The sequence below is a fragment of the Cricetulus griseus genome, chromosome 9 (genome assembly GCF_003668045.3).
Source record: "Cricetulus griseus strain 17A/GY chromosome 9, alternate assembly CriGri-PICRH-1.0, whole genome shotgun sequence".
Classification (NCBI taxonomy): domain Eukaryota; kingdom Metazoa; phylum Chordata; class Mammalia; order Rodentia; family Cricetidae; genus Cricetulus; species Cricetulus griseus.
Window position 1 is genome coordinate 10,690,085 of NC_048602.1, and position 21,577 is coordinate 10,711,661.

Genomic DNA, 21,577 nt, shown 5'->3' on the forward strand with positions numbered 1-21,577 from the left:
ATCACCCACCCCCAGGCTCCTAGCCCACTCAGAATTGAAGCCAACTCCTGGCCAAAAACACAGAATGGAAAGTTCAGAGCAACAAAGATGCCCGCCCGCTCATCAACTCAATACAGAATAGCGTGGAACACAGACACCTAAAGGGTTAGAGGCAGAGCCTGTCATTGAGCTCTTGCCTTAATTCAGGGAATAGAGGTGTGGCTCAGCAGTAGAGCCCCTGCTTAGAATCCCCCAGTGAGGGGCTGGGGTGTGGCTCAGTGGTGGAGCCCCTGCCTAGAATCCCCCAGGGAGGGGCTGGGGGTGTGGCTCAGTGGTAGAGCCCCTGCCTAGAATCCCCCAGTGAGGGGCTGGGGGTGTGGCTCAGTGGTAGAGCCCCTGCCTAGAATCCCCCAGTGAGGGGCTGGGGGTGTGGCTCAGTGGTAGAGCCCCTACCTAGAATCCCCCAGTGAGGGGCTGGGGGCGTGGCTCAGGGGTAGAGCCTCTTCCAGTGAAGAGATGGGGATTTCATTCAGCTACCTAACATGCTAGAAACCCTAAGTTTGATCCTTATCAGAAACAAAACAAAATACTCAACCTATAGGAGGCAGAAAAGTGTGGGAATGGGGAGAGTAGCAAAGAACACAGGAGATACGAAAATGAAACAGCAAAACAGAAGATTTAAATATAACCACATAAAAAATTACAGTAAAGAGCCTGGTATGGTGTTCATGCCTGTAGCACCAGGTGCTGGGGAGGTAGAGACGTGAGCATGACTTGAGCCAGGGATTTCAGGGCAAGCCTGGGCTACAAAAACACCTTGTCTCAAAAAAATAAAAACAAGCCAGGTGGTGGTAGCTTTGATCCCAGAATTCAGTAGGCAGAGGCAGGTGAGTCTCTTAGTTCAAGGCCAGACTGCTCTACAGAGGGAGTTCAAGGACAGCCAGGGATACACAGAGAAACCCTGTCTCAAAAAACAACACACACACACACACACACTTAAAAACAAATCTTTTGCTATACTTGGGAACTGTGAGATTACTAAGCTGGTAAAGGTGCTTGCAGCCAAGCTTTATAATCTGAGTTGGAGTCCTAGAACAAACAGACAAACACACACACAAACGCACGCACGCAGAGGAAGGAGAGAAAATTGACTCCTTCAACTTTTTCCTCTGACGTCCGCACTGCTATGGCATGAACAGCCCCCCTCCTCTCTCTCTCTCTCTCTCTCTCTCTCTCTCTCTCTCTCTGTGTGTGTGTGTGTGTGTGTGTGTGTGTGTGTGTGAATAAAAGAAAATCTGTTTTTTTAATTGGTATCTTTGGGTGTCTGAGTTGACGAAGAGTGAACTTGTGATGACTGACAGTGATTGTCAGCTTGACAGGATCTAGAATTACAAGCCTCAGGGTGGGACTGTGAGAGTTCTCGGACTGGGTTAACTGAGGTGGGAAGACCCACCCTCATGGGGGGGGGGGGGACCGTTACCATTCCACGGGTTGGGAGTCCTGAACTGAATAAGGAGAAGCGAGACAAGTACACCCATTCACTCTTCTGCCTCCCGACTGTGTGTGCAATGTGACTTGTTACCTGACACTCCCACCACAGCTCTTCCTCCACCCTGGTGGGCTTCACCCTGAACTGTAAGCTAATAAACCTTCCCATAAAGAATTGGGAATGGAAGAAGAAAGGGATGGGGGGAGAGAAAGAAAGGAAGTCTGTCTGTCTGAGACCGGCCCACAGTGGATCAGAGCTATATGATACCAGGATTTTCTTTCTTTCTTTTCTTTTTAAATTTATTTATTTTATTTCATGTGCATTGGTGTTTTGCCTGCATTTATGTCTGTATGACAGTGTCGGGTCCCCTGGAACTGGAGTCACAGACAGTTGTAAGCTGCCATGTGAGTGCTGGGAGTTGAACCCCCGTCCTCTGGAAAAGCAGTCAGTGCCCTTAACTGCTGAGCCATCTCTGGATGTACAAAGACAGACAGCCCAACCTCATCTGTTTCACGGGAGGTACAATCTCAAGTCACAAAAACCTCAACGACAGCAATAGCAAGAACAGCTGGGAGAAAGAGTAACTGGCAGGGACCTTATGTCATTGGAACTGAATTCCACAGCTGAACAGAATTCCACAGCCCCCACCCCCACCCCAGGCGGTCATTCAAAAACTCTGATTTCCTCATCCCTACCCCAATTCACTGGGCAGATGCCCCTGAATCGCCTCGACTGTCCTTAAATGTCAACAGCCACTGCACATGGGAGGCCGGGGCTGAAATGTCTACGACACTGGTTACTGAGAGAAGCACAGACCTTTGGTGACCTAGGATGTCATCTTTCTGACCACCAAGAAGAAGGCAGTAGGTCTCTCTAGCTGGTGGAGAAACTGAGGCTGGGAGGGGAGGGCTCTTGCTCTTTACACTTTGGTTTGTCACCGGCCCTGAGTAGAAGGAGGTGTTCTAGAGGTATCTAGAGACTCCAGGAAGCTGGTGGCCAGGGTTACCTTAACAAAGGCATTAAGGGAAAGGAAGCTCTAAGAGGCATCTATCCAGCAGTCATGGCTCAGGGGCAAGCAGGGGATAAGGGAGGGAGGTAAGCTATTGTCCAAAGTGGCTTTGAGCTTTCTGGCCTGGGAATCCTAGAACCAAGAGGCTTCAGGGCATGTGAATAAAAACCTGGAAAAGTGTGTGTGTGTGTGTGTGTGTGTGTGTGTGTGTGTGTGTGTGTGTTTGATAAAGACAATGATGATGGTGTTATCCAGCAAGGCAATGAGTATCTCCACGCCTCACTTTCTCTGTGAAATCTCGAAACAGGGTACTCCTGAGCCAAACTCCTAAACTCAGCAGTGGGTGGGTAATAGCACACAATAAGAAAGGTCTATCCTAGCCGGGCGTTGGTGGCTCACGCCTTTAATCCCAGCACTCGGGAGGCAGAGGCAGGCGGATCTCTGTGAGTTCGAGGCCAGCCTGGTCTCCAGAGCGAGTGCCAGGATAGGCTCCAAAGCTACACAGAGAAACCCTGTCTCGAAAAAAAAAAAAAAAAAAAGAAAAAAGAAAGGTCTATCCCAGAGCACAGACAGACCTTGGTGAGCCAACTCAAATTATCATAATCTAGAAACTAGAGTCTAGATGAAGCCCTTAGACAGGGCCGGTGCGCAGTTGGCAGGTAGGATGCTCATCTGGCATGCACAAAGACCTGGGTTCAAATCCCGGCACAGTATAAACTGGGCATGGTGGTTGGCATATCTGGGAGTGGGGTGTTCAGGAATTCAAGGTCACCTTTTAGCTGTATTGCAAGTACAAGAGCTAGGCTGCATGAGCCACTGTCTTAAAAATAAGCCCTCAAGTCCACTGAGAGGATCCCCTAATCCTTTCTCAAAATTGGACTAGGGATGGTAGTGCACGCCTTTAATTCCAGCTCTCAGGAGGCAGAGGCATCACTGTGGGGCTGAGGTCAGCCTAGTGAGTGCCAGACCAGCCACAGCTACACAGTGAGAGCCTGTCTCAGAAGAAAAAAACAAAGCAAAACTGTAGGGTACACAGCTATTGGTGTGTTTTTCTGGGGAAAGGTCTGTGGCCTCTAGGGGACCCCTAAAGGGAATCTGAAGACTCCAGAGTCTGCATGTGCTTACAGAAGGCACAAAGAAACAAAGGTCCCTGGACCGGGCCAGGCAGGAAGACTTCCTAAGTGGTTTTCACCACTAGGGTAGCCTCGGTCCCCACATTCTTAGTCCCCAGGGGCCTCAGCAGCCAAGTAAACTTCAGCCCACCCAACCTGTGAGAAACCTGCTCTCCTAGGCTCAGTCACACAAACTCCAGGCCGCTTCCAGAACATTCCATCACCCTTTCCTCTCATACACTCTGGAAACCCGTTCAGATTCTCAGAAATCGACCGGGGTGTCCTCCGAGCCCCACTATCGGCCTATTGGGTGTAGCCTCCTCTCCCTAGTAAATAGGAACTTCGGATTGATTATGGGTTAGGTCCTGGAGAAGACTCCTGTGCCAACAGGGACCCGGGCTCTGGGTAGACACCTGCTTGGGAGCCAGCCGTGGAGCGCGGAGAAACGGCTCCAGGCACAGCCCAAAACAGACAGGTGAGAGAAAGATCGGGAAGTCTGCGTATGTATGGGGAAAGCCGATAAGAAAGGGCGGGAGATGAGGTCAGGGCAAGGAGCCAGGTCACAGGGACTTTGGAAAGAAGGATGGGCTCTCCACCTCAGAGAACCTGGAGCCACAAGGGGTGGCAAAAATGTTTTGTTTTGCTTTTTTTCCAGTTTCATAGCTGCCTTCACTTGCCCTCTCTCCACGCAGGCATCCATCATTCATTCCGTCTTTTCCTTTTACATCTGTGTGTGTGTGAGTGCGTGTACAAGGTGGTGAGTGTGGCGGTCAGAGGACAACCAGGACTGGGGAGTTGCTTCTCTCCTTCCACCATGTAGATCCCACGAGCCCAACTTAGGTAATCAGGGTTGGCAGCAAGCATTTTTTTTTTTTTTTTTTTTTTTTTTTTTTGAGACACAGTTTCTCTGTGGCTTTAAGGCTGTCCTGGCTTAAAGACCAGGCTCACAGAGATCCACCTGCCTCTGTCTCCCACATGCTGGGATTGAAGGTGTGCACCACCAACGCCCGTCTAAGCATCTTTTCTAGAACCATCTCCTTGCCCACTCCCAGACTTTTACCAAGACAGGGCTTCACACAGCCCAGCTGGAGCTTGCTATTATTATTACTGAGGATGGCCTTGAACTCCCCCTATCCTCCAGCCTCTCTGACCCTCCCCACAGGTCCATCCTTCCAGGCTGGGTTTCCTCCCAGACCCAGAGCTTCCAGAACACCTGCTCTAACCCAGCGGACCTGACCTTAGTCCCTCTTAGTCAAGACGTTCCTGGAAACTCCCGCCCTTCTTCAGGAGGAGACAGTGACCTTCACACCTGGGCGAGACTCTCCTCCCTACAAGCACACAGCACAGGGTGGATGGCTAGGTTCTCAGTCCTGTGAGTTCCTTCTTTGGGAGCTGCCCACGTGCAACTCACCCTTGCCTCCCTCTGCCAACCCAGGGGTGTCTGAGCTTTCTGCTGGAAGGGTTGCCCCTCATACCATATCTCCACCTACTACCTGCTCATACCCGTGGCCTTGGCTCATGCTAGACATTCTCTCTGACACCCTTGCCATCCACAAAACCACAGCACTCATGTCCAGTTCTATTGTCTTAGGCCCCTTCACCCTCGGGAAGTTGCAGGTGGCTTTTGAGCAAAACACCTCAGGCTCAGGGCAAATTGCTTACTGTTGGCCACAGAGAACCAATGCCCGCAGAGAACACTCTACTTCAAGAAGCCTGCCAGGATGCATACCCCAGATGGGAACTTCTGCCCAACCAGGTCTGGGAACATGGATCTGAGATCTCCCTCCCCTGCCTGGGAGGCATGCCTGGGAGGCAAAGTTCTGGCTCCCAGCACTCTAGGGAGCCACACACCACAGGCCAGAAAGATAAGAACCTCGGAATGGGTCAGAACCAACTAGCAGCAAGTCGGCCGGGTGGTGGTGGTGGTGCACGCCTTGAATCCCAGCACCCGAGAGGTAGAGGCAGATGGATCTCTGTGAGTTCTAAGCCAGCCTGGTCTACAGAGAGAGTTCTCGGACAGCTAGGACTGTTGCACAGAGAAACCCTGTCTTAAAAAAAAAAAAAAAAGTAGCAGTAAATCTCAACTCAGGCAGCAGTTTGACAAGGGAGCTTGGAGAAGTCAGCTCTCTGCCTCTGGAACAGACAGCCAGAAGTAACTTGGAAGTCTAGCCTGTAGATTTTTTTTCAACGACCTCTCCTCACCCACACCCACAACCATACCTACTACCAAACCACCACCCCAGAGAAACAACCACAAATTGTCCTCCGACCTCCACTCATGTGATGGAGCCCCCCCCCATTCACAAATGAACAAAGAAACGTAATAAAAGACTTTTTTTTTTTTTAAAAAAAAGGGAGAGCAAAAGGCTCTACCACTGAGCCAAGCCATGTCCGTGGCTCATAGAACGTGAGACAGAGAAAAGCAACAGATGACAAACAGCACACAGTTGATATCTGGAAGGCAACACTGGGGGGGAGTTAGACACAGGGGGGACACAGCCTTCAGACCCAGCAAAACCTCCGTGCAAAGCCACCTGCAGGAACCACAAAGGACGAAGCACACACTGGTATGGTGAGAGACCACAGGCTAGAGCAGCTGAGAGGAACAGGGAAGCCTGAGAAGGGAGATGCAGAATACGGTTTGCATACTTTCACTTTGTTTCTAGATGTATTATAACCAATCAAATTAGCTATCTATATTTATAGCAATCACATGTATCACATGTAATTTGGTTTTTGTTTTGAGATGGAATCCACTATGTAGCCCAGGCTGGCCTGGAACTCCCATCTTCCTGCCTTGGTCTCTCCAGTGCTTAGATTACAGGCATGAACCACTATGTCCACTCTGTTTGCATGTATGCACGCATGTGCTTGTGTGTCGGCATATGTGTGTGCAGGCAGAGGTCAAAGGACAACCTAAGGGTGCCATTTCCCCAGGCACTTTCCACCTCTAAACAAATACTTTTTGCTAGTGTGTGTGTGTGTGTGTGTGTGTGTGTGTGTGTGTGTGTGTCTGTGTGTGTGCACACTTCTGAGCTGCCTGACAGGGATGCTAGGTTTTTGAACTCTGGACCTCACAATTAAACAGCAAGTGTTTTTTTTTTGTTGTTGTTGTTGTTTTTAAATAATGGAGGGGCTGATGGGGGATGTCCCTCTGTATATATGTTTCTCTTATTGGTTGAAGACAATGTTTGGCCAATAGAGGCAGGAAAATAGGCAGGACTAGGAGACAAGGCGAACTCGGGAAAGGTAGGCAGAGAGACGCCATGTAGAGCCCGGGAGGATAGGCCATGCCAGGTGCTCTCTGGTAAGATAAGGCCATGTGGAAATACATAGATTTAATATAAATGGGTTAACAATTGAGACAGAGCTAGCCCTAGTCATCCACTAACAGTTTTATAATTAATAGAAGTCCTTGTGTGTTTATTTGGGGCTGAAGCGGCAGTGGGACCTGTCAGGACAAAGACATGCCAGCAACAGAGGAACCTCTGTCCCCATATATTTTATAGTGGATTTTATTAGGCACAGCTAGCTCCAGGCTTATTAAAGATCAAGGTAAGCACCGATGACTTAGCAGGCAAAGGTGCTTGCCACCTACCCTGACCACCTGAATTCTATTCCTGTGGCCCACATGGTAAAGAGAAGTTCATTTGACCTGTACACACGTGGTCATGCTCGTGCACAAACACACACTAAAACATAACTTGAAAAAAAAATTTTAAATCTAATTTAAAGTACAGAACCATGGAAAGAGTCACACTCAGGAAGGGAAAGGTCTGCATGGACACCAGAGAACTCTGTTCATCCAACTAAGAAACCAGGAACATTAACAAAACAAATTAAGGAGCCCCGAGCCAACTCCGGCAGAAGCCTACGATGCCAGCGCTCAAGAGGCCAAAGTAGGACTCGAAAGTTCATTGCCACCCAGAGTAACTTAGTGAGAGCCTGTCCCAAGTTAAAAAAGAAAAAAGAGAAGGCTAGAGACATAGCTCAGTAGTAGACAATTGCCTAGGAACCCCCCCCAGGCTAGGGGCATGCCTCAGTGGTAGAGCCCCTGCCTAGAATCCCCCATTGAGGGGCTGGGGGCGTGGCTCAGTGGCAGAGAGCCCCTGCCTAGAATCCCCCAGTGAGGGGCTGGGGGCGTGGCTCAGTGGCAGAGAGCCTGCCTGGAATCTACTACACACCAAGGAATGTGCATGCCCATTCTCATACGCACAGAAAATAAATGTAAGTCTAAAATTTAAAGGGGAAAAAAGCCGGAGTTTTTGAGAAGCCATCTGCTGTTGACCTCTGGCCTCCGCAGAGAGGCATTAACACGTGCGAGTGTACCGCTACAAACCACACACCCCTGAGGATCTGTGCACAGTGGATCTACAAAGAATGGTACTGCTCGAAAGATGCTCACCCTGGAGACTGAGCAGATGGTCTAGCAAGCAAAGAGCTTGCTGAACAAGTGTGAGGATCTAAGTTCAAACCCCCAGGTGCCAGGTAAAGGCCGGGCACAGTAGCACACACCGGATCCTATGGCGAGATGGGAGGCTGAAACACAAGAATCCCTGAGTGCCCATGAGCCTGGCAGCTTGGCAAAACAAGAAACCCTGCCTCAAACCAGGAGGAAGGCAAGGATGGGCACCCCGGGTTGTCCTGAATTCCATCAACATACATGTCCCAGCAAGTACATGCCCATACACATACTAAGTCATGTCATACGCACACACAGAAGGCATTCGACCTGAAGGACAGCCAGGCGTGGTGATGCCTGCCTGTAATCCCGACACTTGGGAGGAAGCAGGAGGAGCAGGACCTCAGGGGCATCCTTAGCCTCACAGCAAACTGGAAGCTCTCCTGTCCCTACACACACCCCAAAGGATAGCACCCAACAGGTGGCATGCCACAAGTGCGAAGCGCTGGTGGCCCCGTGGCCCAAGAGCCGGGATGACACACATTAGGGACAGAAGCTGGGAGCGTGCTAGCTGGGTGGGGCCAGGAATGTGCTGTGTCTTGATGACTTACACTGCTGGGGCATGTGCCAGCCAAGACTTGTCAAAAGACAAGGGTGGACTCTGTATATTCCATTGTATGTAAATTACACCCCGGTGAGGAACGATGAGGAGAAAGATTCATAGCAACTCCTTCATTACTTGAGGGGAAGAAAGCCTCTGGAGGACGTTCAGACACTACCGATATGGTCTTTCATATATATGTATGTGTGTACACGTAATTAATATATAAAATAATTTTATGAATGATTTATGCATATAAAATATAAATAACATATACCATGCTTAAAGTATGTTTAAAACTATACTATTTTATATATATATATGTGTGTGTGTGTGTGTGTGTGTGTGTGTGTGTGTATCCACAATAAAGTTTAATTTGTAAGTTAGGCATGGCAAGAGATTAACAGCAACAGAAGTAAAATAGGACAATTAGGGCTGGAGAGATGGCTTGGTGGGTCAAGGTCACTGCTACCCAAGCCTAGAGATCTGAATTCAAGCTCCAAAATAGTGTAAAAATGAAAGGAAAGAACAGACCACACAGTTGTCTTTTGACCATTGTACGTCTGCCAGGGTGTATGTACACACACACACACACACACACACACACACACACACACACACAATGATAAAACTGTAAAATGGAGCAATTTAAACAAGCTACCAGAGATCATCGTGAATGTTATTTCTCTGAAGTTGGGGAGGGGCTCACGTGGCCCAGGCTGGACACAAACTTTCTAAGTAGTTCAGAATAATCCTGCCTCCATCTCCCAAGCTCAGGGATGACAAGCATGCATCGCCATACTCAGTTTGAGATGTTAGGGGCTGAATCTCCAAAGTTCTGTGCAAGCACCCTACCAACTGAGCCACATCCTATCCTGGTACGCGTGGACAGGCATGGTTTGTGTACATGTGTGTGCAGGTGCCCAGAGGCGAGTGAAGAATGGGAAGCGCCTTGCTTATGACTCTCTGCCTTACTCTTTTGAGGCAGGGTCTCTCACTGAACCTGGAGCTAGGTTGGCAGCCAGTAAGCCTCCTACCTCTGCCCTATGCTAAGGCAACTGACACATAAGGGCCATGCCCAGCCTTTGTTGTGGGTGCTGGGTGCTGGGATACCAACACAGATTCACAAGCTTGTGTAGAGCCTCTGTCACAGGAAACACTGGACCATCTCTCCAAACCCTGGAGGTGCTTTTTACACAGTTGTGCTTGTTCATATTTCTTTGTTTTACTTTTTGAGGCAGTGTGTCCTATACCCCAAGAAGGCTTCAAATTTGCTATGTGGCTGAGGATGGCCCTGAACTCTTGTTCTTCCTGCCACTACCTACCAAGTGAAGAGTCAACCTTTCACTCCTGTAACCCAATCAAACCACAGAAAGAGCAGCTCTGTCTGCCACCTCTAGAGTACTTCCAGCAGCTGTAACCAAAACACTTCACTCCCAATGCAGACACCGAGCCTGGCGCGTGCAGAACAAGACCGTGGCTAACAATGAGAAGCAAGTCTTATTATTCTCACACTTCTGGTTCCCTACCCAGCCCTGCCACCGAGCCACAGAGTCAGAAGAGGCAGAGCCAGGTCTCAATCCCAGGCAGCTGACCTGGTAACACCAGGGACACACAGAGGCTACAGCCCCACTTCTTCCCCTCCCGCTCCAGGAGAACCTTTTTTTTTTTTTTTTTTTTTTTTTTTTTGATTTTTGAGACAAGGTTTCTCTGTGTAACAGTTCTAGCTGTCCTGGAGTTAGCTCTGTAGACCAGACGGCTTTCAACTCAGAGATCGGCCTGCCTCTGCCTGGGATTAAAGGCCTACTTCACTAACCACCACCTCCAGGCTCAATTCTTTTTTTTTTTTTCCGAAACATTGTTTCTTTGTGGCTTTGGAGGGTGTCCTGGAACTAGCTCTTGTTGACCAGGCTGGTCTCCAACTCACACAGATTCGCCTGCTTCTGCCTTCCGAGTGCTAGGATTAAAGGCATGAGACACCACCGCCTGGCTATACTTTTACCTTAATTTTATTTTATTTATTGGTTTTATGAGACAGGGTTTCTCTATGTAACAGCTCTGGCTGTCCTGGAACTTGCTCTGTAGACCAGGCTGGCCTCGAACTCACAGAGATCCGCCTGCCTCTGTTTCCAGAGTGCTGGGATTAAAGGCATGCGCCACCAACGCCCAGCTATCTTTTTATTTTTAACACAGTCTCACGAAATTTCTCAAGCTGACCTTGAACTTCCTCTGGATCGCTGACAGAACTTAAACTCAGGATTCTCTTGCCTCAACCTCCCAACTAGCTGGTATTTCGGGCCCAGATGGCCAGGCCGAGCTAATAGGAACAATTTCTTCCCACAACATCAGAACCTGTACCCCATACTCTATGCATTCAAGGCGTGAGCCCCCAAATCTAGGCAATCAGACAGAGAGAGCCAGGCCCACGGGGTGAGACCTGATATAATCAAAACAGAGAACTCAAAGAATGGAATAAGCAAGCCAAAACCCACATGTCTTCTGGAACTGTTTCCCCTACCTGAGAAAGGGGCTCAATGCCACCCCCTCAAAGCACAGGGCATCCCCTGGAGAAGATGAAACAGAGCCTGAACCCCAGAAACAAAACAACAAATAACAACGCGTGTTAGGATATGATACCACTGGTAAGTCAATAGAAACACCCCGGCAGGTAAAATGACTTAGGCAGCGAGGAAGAAGGGGTAACAGGCCAAAGGAGAATCAGAAGAGGACTGTCCTACGAACTTTAGGGCACGCTATGCTGCTCTGAACTCTGGGCGGGTGCTCTCAAATTTCCCGAACGGAAAGTGAAAATTTGGACTCAAGAGATGACTCAGGGGTTAAAAAGTGTACTGTATGAGCCAGGTGGTGGCACAAGCCTTTAATCCCAGCACTTGGGGTGGGGGGGGGACGGGGACAGAGGCAGTTCGAAGCCAGTCTGGACTATATAGAGTGAGTTCCAGAACAGCCAGGGCTACACAGAGAAACCCTGTCTTGAAAAACCAAAAAAAAAAAAAAAGCATACTTTAGGTCCAGAGAACTCAAGTTCACTATGTACTGTTCTCAGCACCCACGTCAGATGGCTCACAATTGGCTGCAACTCCAGCTCCAGGGGAATCTGCTACCTCTGACCTTCCTGGACACTGTATTCTCGTGCACAACTCCCACTACCTCCCACATATATGTAATTTGAAAATAAAAAAACAAATCAAAATGTGAAAATAATTACAACAAAGTGAACCTGGGAGTCTCCTTCGGAGGCAAGGCTTACGCCGGAAGCCTTCTGCAATTCAGCCATTTAAACTTCACAGCCATCCTAGGAAGAGAGTTCTGCTACCAAAGGCAACTGAGGCTGGATGGTATGGGACCATCATACGAGGTGCCCTCCACTTAAAGTGCTAATACTGGCTGGGCGGTGGTGGTGCACGCCTTTAATCCAGTCTGGTCTAGATAGCGAGCTCCAAGCCAGCCAGGGCTACCTAGTAAGACCCTGTACAGAAAATTAAAAATTAAAAAAAATCGGCTGGGCGTTGGTGGCACACGCCTTTAATCCCAGCACTGGGAGGCAGAGGCAGACGGATCTCTGTGAGTTCGAGGCCAGCCTGGTCTCCAGAGCGAGTGCCAGGATAGGCTCCAAAGCTACACAGAGAAACCCTGTCTCGAAAAACAAAAACAAAAACAAAAACAAACAAACAAAAAAAGGCCTGCCTGGCGGTGGTGGTACACGCCTTTGGTCCCAGCCCTCGGGAGGCAAAGGCAAGTAAATCTCTGTAAGTTCAAGGTCAGCCTGGTCTACAGAGTGAGTGCCAGGACAGCCAGGGCTACAGAGAGAGAGAAACCCTGTCTCAAAAAACCAAAAACTAAACCAAAGTAACAACAACAAAAACACATGTTGCCAAACCTGTGATGGCATGAATTTGATCACCAGGTCCCACATGGTAGGACAGAACTGACTCTGAGTTGTCCTCTGACCGCCATCCGATACCCCCACACAACAAACCAACCAACAAACAAACAAGATGCAAAACTGCAACTGGGGAGATGACCCATCAAGCAAAGTTGCTCTCTGTGTAAGCATGAGGACCTAAGTTCAAATCCCCAGGACTGGAATAAAAGCCAGTTGTGGACAATGCAGGACTATAGCTCCAGCACTGAAGGCGAGGAATGGAGACAAAACATAGGGATTGCTGGCTGCCAACTAGTTCCAAGCTGAGACTCCTTGGCTCAAAAGAATTAAGGTGAGGAAAGTGATAGAGCAAAACACCTGGTATCTCCCTCTGGCCTCCGCACCTGCACACACAGGTGCACAGATACACACACCACATACAAGCTCATACAAGCGCATACAAAGTAAAGCAAAATAAAAGAAAATGCCAGCCCTGGGGCACTGGGTGGAGCTCAAAGGCACAGTTTGTGTAAGAAATAAGTAAAAAAGACCCGGATGGAGCAGTACAGACCTGTCATCCAAACTGCCGGGAAGCTGACCAAAAGTATGGCTCGAGGACTTGGGACCTGGGAGATGGCTGTGCAAGCCTGATAGATAATCTGAACTCATCCCCTGGACAAAGTGGCAAGTATCTGCAATGCCAGCATTCCCGCTATGAGATGGACCACAGACACGGGATCCTTTCCCTAAGCTTTTGGGCTTACTAGTTTGGGGTACCCAGACTAGGGGCAAACAGTAAAGAGAGACTTGACTTGCAACAAGGTGGAAGGTGAAGCTGCCCTCTGAACTCCAAATACATACAACCACGGACAGACACATACATGCAAGTAAATGTTTTTTGTTTTTGTTTTTAAATGTTCAAGGACTGTGTGGGCAACAAAATCTAAACTAAAAGATGTGATTCATTGGTACAGCCCCTGCCTAGAATCCCCCAGTGAGGGGCTAGATGTATGGCTTACTAGCAGTCAATGAGACCCTGGGTACCAGATCCAGCACCGAGAAATCTAGTATCCTGTTTTGTGCCTGTCCATTAGGAATTCTCAGCCCAGTAGGGTTGAAAAGGCTGCTTAGAAAAAGAATTGGCTGAGACTGACAGGCCCTACACACAGTGACTCATGAATTTCACCAGAGTTGCATTCCCTCACAGATACTGGTTAAGGCTGATCCTGGGTTTCATGGCGAGGAAAAGACAGGTCCAGAGCCAACAAGCCCCACTTGGCTAACAAGTTGCCAACAGAAATTCAGACCAAAAGCTGGGTTCCAGAGCCAAGGTCCTGCCCTGCACAGTTACCCATGTGATACAGGCCATGAGCAGGGGAATGAAGCAAGGATGTCCTGGGATAACGTGATGCCTGTAAAGGCAGCTCAGCAGAAAAGTTGGATAACAACATCCAGGATGGGCACTGGTGGTGCCCGCCTTTAATGTGAGTTTGAGGCCAGCCTGGTCTACAGAGCTAGTTCTAGGACAGCTAGGGCTGTTTCACAGATAAACCCTGTCTCCAAAAAAAAAAAAAAAAAAAAAATGAACATCCAGAATAGAGAATGATTTCCTTACGTACAGCATCCCAGATGCCTCTGGGAGCTACCAGACCTTGATCCTGCAAGCTGGCAATACACAGTACTAAATCCACACCATCACAGGGAACGAAGTTTGTCTGCCGGTTGAATACCACAGCGCCCCAAATCAGATGGAACAGCCACACTGAAGGTGTTCTAGGAAAATAAGATGGAAGAGCAAAGGGCAGAACACTGGGAGAACGTGGGACAAGCTGTACAAAATTAGTTTCTTGGGAGACAAACGCACACACACAAAATCTTAGAGTTGAGTTGTTCTTCCCGGGGAGGAAGCTAGGGGAAAGACAGAAAGCAGAAGAAAATCTATCTAGTGTGATGATAGGCTCTCAGCCACCTGGAGGTCGAGGTAGGAGGGTGAGGAGTTCAAGGTCATTCTCAGAGCTAGCCTGGGCTAAGTGGAACCCATGTCTTAAAAGGGGGAGGAGTGCCCATGAGATACCTCAGAGGGTAAAGGTGACTGCCACCAAGCCCAATGTAGGCAGAGTTCAATCTCTGGGTACCACAGGAAAGAAGGAGAGACCAGAGTCCTGCAAGTAGTCCATAAAACCTCCACAAATACATGCCCATACTCCCATAGAAATAAACAAAAGCAAAAACAAAACCAAAACAAATACACAAAAATCAGAAGCAGGGAAAAAGAGAGAGAAAGCCAGCTTAAACTTCCTCCTTGGAGTTTCTCAGGCCACCCAGACAGAATTAATCAAACCCTGCAGCTGGGAGCCCAGCAAAACTCCTGCTGACCTGGGTTCCAGCACTGAAGGTAGGGCCTAACCCCTAACAGCCCCCCAGCAAGTTTAACTAAAAACAATAGAAGAAACAAAGGCACTCTCTGCCTCCACAGCCATCAGCCAGATCCCACGAATACACACAACTCACACACAAAATTCATTGTCCCCAAACTAGAAATGCCTTCAGAAAGCTTCTCAGGCTGTCTCAAGGGGGGCCTTGCCTGTCCTGGAGACACAAAGACTTTATAGTCAATTGGGACCAATCAAACAGGGACTGCCACAGGCAAAGAAGGAACTGGGGTGGATGGGGGAATCCTTGGGGACCACTCAACTCAGCACTTCCCGACCTTGCTTGAAACTATGATATGGCACATCCTTCGTAGCCAGGGACAAAAGAGAGAGAGAGAGAGAGAGAGAGAGAGAGAGAGAGAGAGAGAGGGAGGGAGGGAGGGAAGGAGGGAGGTAGGGTGAAGGAGGAGGGAGGTGACCATGCTGGGGAGAGGCAGCCAGGTGCAAGGGGGGTGGCCTGGGGGGGGCTGCATCCAAGCATCAGGGGAGGAGACCATGACCCAGGATGAGATGACCTGGGCCTCCCACCCCAGCTCCTGCCCTGCAGGGTGGAAGGGGGGAAATGGCAGGCCTGGCTGCTTCCAGCCCAAGCTCCTTCGAAGGAATGCCATGTTTTCCTGTTTCCAATTAACAACCCCCAGCAGCATTCTTGAGACTAGGAGTCAAGGAAGCCTGGGGGAATGGGGGGGGGGGCTCCTGGAAGGCTGGCTGGTGTCTGGCCTTGGGGCTAGAGAACCCCACACAAACCTCCTTCCTCTTATCTTCCCAGGTGACCCAAAGGCTTGATACTGACTCCTGGTCCTTCTGTAGGCGAAGGCAGGCCACCCCCCCCCCCATATCCTGAGGAAGGTTAGCAAAGGTGTCAAGGGAATTCTGGGAAGGAAGACGAGGAAGCGCTCTGTAGGCAAGGCAGAGGACTGTCCCACTTTGGGTCTAACTGAAGTTTCTCCCACCTTCCCCAAGTGGGCACCTCTTTTCAGGACGCACTGACTCCCAGAAGCCAGTGTTCCGAAAAGCTCCTCTCCTCCTAGTGTGCCCCACCCCATATCCTAAAGTTATGTCATCCTTAACAAGGGAAGAGAATGATGGGGGACCATGGGTCTGTCAATGTCCCTATAACCACTATAACCAATCCCTATGCTGCATGAAGAACCCTTCCAACACTGGCCCTTGAGGCCTGGCAATACAATGTAGTCATGGAGCACAAACCCTGGCCTCAAGCTTACCTTCCAGTAAAAAGGCCATCACCTCTATCACCTCCCTCACTGGGGAAGCCGGGACTCAGTGGCACTGGCCTCCGGTGAGCACACCCCAGCAGTAGAGCAAGAAAGAGCACTGGGCTTATTCTGGAGCCTCCACCACACCCCCAGGCCACCCTATCCTAAACTAAGATTAAATAGAAATCACACTTTTAGCTACTCTTTTCCCTCCCTCCGGGTCAGCTCAAAGAACTTTCATTTTTCAGTGTACGGGGAGGAGATGACTGAGAGGGCAGGTTCCAGACCTGCCGGCCTAAGGTTAGGGCTAGCCTGAGATACAAATTCTTTCTCAGCTGCATCAAGACACCATAAGGATCCCCAGACCAGAGAAGCAGACCATCAGTCACTACAGCAGCTCCAGTCAAAAATCAAGCCGGCTTCCCTCTCTACAATCAAGGGACAGCAATCAAGCCAAGTCCCAATCAGATGAAGTGGTGGGTGGCGGCGGGGCTGGGTCCCAAGTGATGCCAAGCCTTCATCCAGCTAGACCGAGGCTCCCCCTGGACCGACACACACACTAGACAGAGGTGCAATGATCCATCAAGCTGAGCCCTCCTCCTCTTCCGCCAAACCAGCTTTACTGGGTAAAACATCTGGCACATCCTTCCAAAAACCCAGGTCCACTAAAATCAAAAGGACTAAGTGCTAAGAGAAAGCCAGACGGTTCTGAGCCAGAACTAGAGTGCTGTGAACTGAGGCTCAGAGGGACCTGAACCGTGTGACCTTAACCTAGTCTCTTAACCACTCGGCCTCGGTGAGTCTGCCTGGAAAATGGGAACACTCAACTGTACTCACTCGTTCCTCAGAGTAGACTGCTTTTAGCAGTAGCCAATCCAGGGTAGAGAGTGGTAATTTCCTGCTTCTGAGAGGTGGGGGAGCTACAGAGGAAGGCAGGGTACCGACGTAAACAACTGATAAGTCCCATGGGGCAGAGGAAAGGGGTAGTCTCAAAGCCGTGGTTTCCCTTGTTTCCTCATCTTGGGGGTTGGGGTCAGAGTTGACCTAGCGCGCAGGTGTGGGGAGGGGCTGTGTGCCAAAGATCTCTTGACTTCCAGCCTGGACGGAGTCTTTGGTGTTCTCCACACATCCACAGATTTTTCTTACACTAGGTTGGGAGGAGGGGAGCAACAAAAGGGGATGAAGGTTTAAGACCTGGGGTCGGGTACCAAATGCAAGCGCGCAGGCAGGGACCTCAGAGGACTCTGTCACCAAGACTTCCTCCGGAGAGCTGACCCGGCAGCCTCTGACCCCACCTCCGGGGACGTTCAGCTGCTCCGAACCACAAAGCAAAACAAAGGGGCGCGGAGAGGAAGGAGCCACTATGCCTTCCAATCACCGCGGGCGCCGGAGCCCGCGCCCTCCCGCGGCTCGTCACCGGGTCCTCCGGCTGGCGGAGGCCCAAGGCCTGGCTGGGCAGCTCCTTGGTCCCTTGTCTCCCCGCGGCTGCCGGTGACAGGAGCCGGGGAAGCAGCCGAGGGGCAGCTAAGGCGATGGGAAAACCAGATGGTCCCAAGCCTCCTCCTCCCTCCTCCTCTTCCACCTACCCACCCACCCATCCATCCATCCATCCACCCATCCATCCACCCATCCATCCATCCCATTCCGAGCCCACGGCCTGGTCGCCCTCCTCAGGGACCTAGCCAGGATCACCCCGGGGAAAGGACTGCCTTTGTCTAAAGGTCACCACCCGGAGCGCGGTGCCCGGGTTGGGCCTGGTGCCTCCCATTCCCAGGCCCACGGAGTTGGAGCTCAGGGGCAGCCCCCAAACCCAGGAGGTGACAGGCATGGAGGCTCCCCTTTTCTCTGCCTTTGATCCCCAGAAACTGGCCTCCTGCGGGACCAGACAGCTGAGGGGGCGGGGGTCCCCTGCGCTCCCTGACTGGGGTAGGGGGACCGAGTCAACTCTCATTGTTTAGGGGCGATGGAGAGGGGGGGGACCCAGTGGCCTGCATCCCACTCCATCGCTCCCTACAAGCCTGCAGAGGACCCCCGGTTCTCCCGGGCACCCCCCAAGAGGGACTTGGGGAGGGGGGCGCATGGGACGCGCGACAGGAGGGGGAGGAGATGGATCCAGCTGTCTCTCTACGGCCCTCGCCTCTCCCCAGAAAAGGCGGGGAGCACGAGGAGGGGAGGGGGGTCCCCAAGGCGGGTGTGTTTGGGGGGGTCCCCGCCCCTCCCCCTCCGCGAGACGTTCGCGCTCGCCCCTCTCTCTCCTCCCGTTGCATTGTATCCCGGAGAGGAAAGCGGGGCGCAAGGTTTGAGATCGGGGCGCCACGAAAAGGGGAGATCCCTGCAAGATCGGGGCGGCGGCGGTGGCGGGAGAGACCTGGGATGGGGGTGCGCGCACAGTGGTGGGCGCCGATCACCAAAAAAAAAAAAAAAAAAAAAAAAAAAAATCCAGTCTCAGCAGCGGCAGCGGGCGCTGCGCCCCGGTTGGGGGGCTGAGTGTGGAGTGTCGGGGGGGAGTGGGTTCGGCCCCAGCTCCGGCTCTCCCCCCCCAATACACACACCCTCGCCGCCGAGCCCCGCTCCCCCCCTCGCTTTTGCGCCCTGTCACAGCCCCGACTCGCAGGTAGAGAGAGTTAAGAGATTTAAAGAGAAATTGCTACATTGTGAGAAACTCACCCTGATGTTTGAGCAGCCGTCGGCGCGGGGTCTCCGGGACGGCCCCGCACGGGCTGCACAGGGAGGACCCAGAAGGGGCCGGCCGGCCGGGCCGGTCAGCGCAGTGCCTGATCGCATGGCGGGGCCCGGCTCCGCTGCGCCCGGGCCCGCCGCCGCCCTTGCAACGAAGCGGCCCCGCGGCCCGGCCCCGCGCCCCGCTCCGGGGAGCGCCCCTCGGGTATGCAAAAAAAAAATTTTTTTTTAATTAAATGCAAAAAAAAAAAAAAATCTTGCTGGTTTTTTTGTGTCCCGCCCCCCCTCCTCTTCCTCCTCCTCCTCTTCCTCCCCTCCGCCCTGCTAGGAGGAGGAGCACCAAGTGGCCGCGCCTCCAGTGTCGCGGATAACCAATCGTCGCGTGGAGGGTCAGAGCGGCAGGTCTGGTAGCCAATAGAAAGCTGCACGCTCTGTGGGCGGGAGCACGGGGAGGAGGCGCCGCCCCCTCCTGCTAGCACGGCGGGGCTGCCAGAGTGCCTGCCCGGCTCCCGTGCAGTGGGTTCCGGAGACTGGAGCTGGGATTCGGGTTGGTGGTGGCCGAACGGAGGGTGCGTTCGTGCGGATCCACATCGCCGCACCAGGTCCCGCCTGTGGAAGACGTGTCGTGCTCCTCCCTAGCGCGACGAGATGGTGGCTTCTGCGGGACGGAGCGCCCCAGGGCGCCCCAGAAGACGTTCAGAGATAGAGTGGTCCAGGCTTCGGGAGGATGTGGGACAGTGATACAGCTCCGCGTCGGACTCAGATTGTGCCAGGGATGGGAACCTTGGGGGTGACCAGGACTCCAGGCACGGCGCATCAAGAAGTCTTTCCGAGCCTGGGGATCTTGAGCTGCTATGGCGCAGAGACCGTGGTCAATCCCGCTCCATGCCGGGCGAGCCGCGCAGAGCGCAGATCCGAAGCTCGGAAGCCTTTGCGCGCACGCTTGGGAGTCACAGGTCTATTCGCAGAGCACTTGGTGAGCGGGCATTTTTTTTTTTTTTTTTTTTTTTTTTTTTTTTTTTTTTTTTTTTTTTAGCCCTGCCCAGCGCGTCCCTAGACCGCTCCAGCCTGCCCTCCCGGACCGCACTGACCTGATCACTTAACAGGCAGGTCTCACAAACCCTTCTGTTAACCCCCGGACCCTAGAAAACCTGATGCACACAGTAGGTATCAAATAAATTAAATCCGTGTTGCATTAACGACCGATTGGTTTGTTTTCTGAGCCTTATCGTTGATCACATGTTGGCACTACCCATAGTATTTCCTTAAGCATACATTTTAATTGTTGGGTTTTTTCCGAGACGATGTCTTGCTATGAAGCACGGGCTGGATGCTCCACCTGCCTTCACCTCACAGGTGTTGGAATTACACTTTGGGTGTCACTATGCTTGACTTAATTTTTTTTATATAATTTGTTGTGAGGGCAGAGGATATAGTTCAGTAGTAAGAGTACTTTTCTACTGAGTGGAGGTCCGGGTGCAACAACGAAAAATTATAAGAGGCTGAGGTTATGGGCCCTGAATTAAGGAGGAGGCTGCTTCACTATGACCTTTGCCACTTGCTTGCTGTGTGGTGTCATGATGCAAACTACTTCATCTCTCCTTGCCTCTATTTCCTGTTTTCTAAAATGCTGACGGCGGGGTTGTTGAGATGGCTCAGTGGGAAGGGCTCTTGCCACCAGACCTGGCAATATGAGTTCAATCCCCAGGCCCCACATTGGTAGAAAGAGAGAACTTGCAGCACCCATGAGTCCTCCTCTGAACTCCATGCTTTTAATAAATATTTCTTAAAGAAGAGGAAGTGCCAGCTGCTGCCATTATATGGTGACTTGGTAAAATGACGATGATTGTCTAGCATACGAGAAGCCCTGGATTCTACTCCCAACACTGCATAAGCCCTCCGTGGTCATGCACTCCAGAGGCGGAGGTAGAAGGATCAGATGTTCAAAGTCATCTTTTGATATACAGCAAGTTCAAGGTCTGGGTTCCATAAGGCCTTGCCTCAAAAGCAAAGGTTTGCTGCAAAGAGATATTGTTTATGGCTAAGTCACCCATCTGGTCCTTATACATAGGCCAGGCCTCTTAGGAGTAGGCTTTGAGCGCATGCTGCTTGGAAGTTTCTGGCTGCCTGTGGTGGAGCTATGACAACTCGGCCCCTAGGCTGAGTCACAGCTGGCACAGCCCTGTGGGATCAAATATCCGTCTTCCCTGGGCATTCCTGGAAGTCCATCCAGACATCAGAGCTGGTGACAAGTGTCAGTGCTATTAAAAAACAAATCACATGGCAGGGACAGGGACAGCTCGGTTGCTAGATTGGCTTCCTAGCATACACAAAGGTCTGGGGTTCATCCCAGCTTCACACACACTGGGTATGGTGGTGCACACCTGTAATCCCAGCACTGTGGAGGTGGAGGCAGGACGATCAGAAGTTCAGGATAGCTCTGTGGTTAAGAGTTTGAATAACTTAAAAGAAGGACCCAAGTTCTGTCCATGTCAGACAACTCACAACAGTCTTTAATGTCAGTGTCAAGAGAGGTGATGCCCTCTTTTAACCTCCTTAGGCACTGGGGCTCACGCATATACATCCAAACAGCACACATGCATATAATTTGAAACAAAAATAAATTTTTTTTTAAAAAAAGTCTAGTTACATAGTGAATCAAAGGCTAGCCTGGGCTACATGCATCCCAGCCTGTCTTCAGTGCTAGCATTGGGAGACAGAAACAGGTGAGTCTCTGAGTTCAAGGCCAGCCTGCACAATGAGGCCCTATCTTG

At 51.1% G+C, this 21,577-nt stretch overlaps 1 protein-coding gene across 1 annotated transcript in view; it reads right to left on the minus strand.

Annotated features, from left to right (window-relative positions):
• Positions 1–17,680, minus strand: part of Bicra (BRD4 interacting chromatin remodeling complex associated protein) — a 73,111-nt gene extending 55,431 nt beyond the window's left edge. Inside the window, 1 exon segment of the mRNA XM_035449386.1 lies at positions 16,962–17,680. The gene's annotated coding sequence lies outside the window, so the exon portion shown is untranslated.
• Between the last annotated feature and the right edge of the window lie 3,897 nt (positions 17,681–21,577).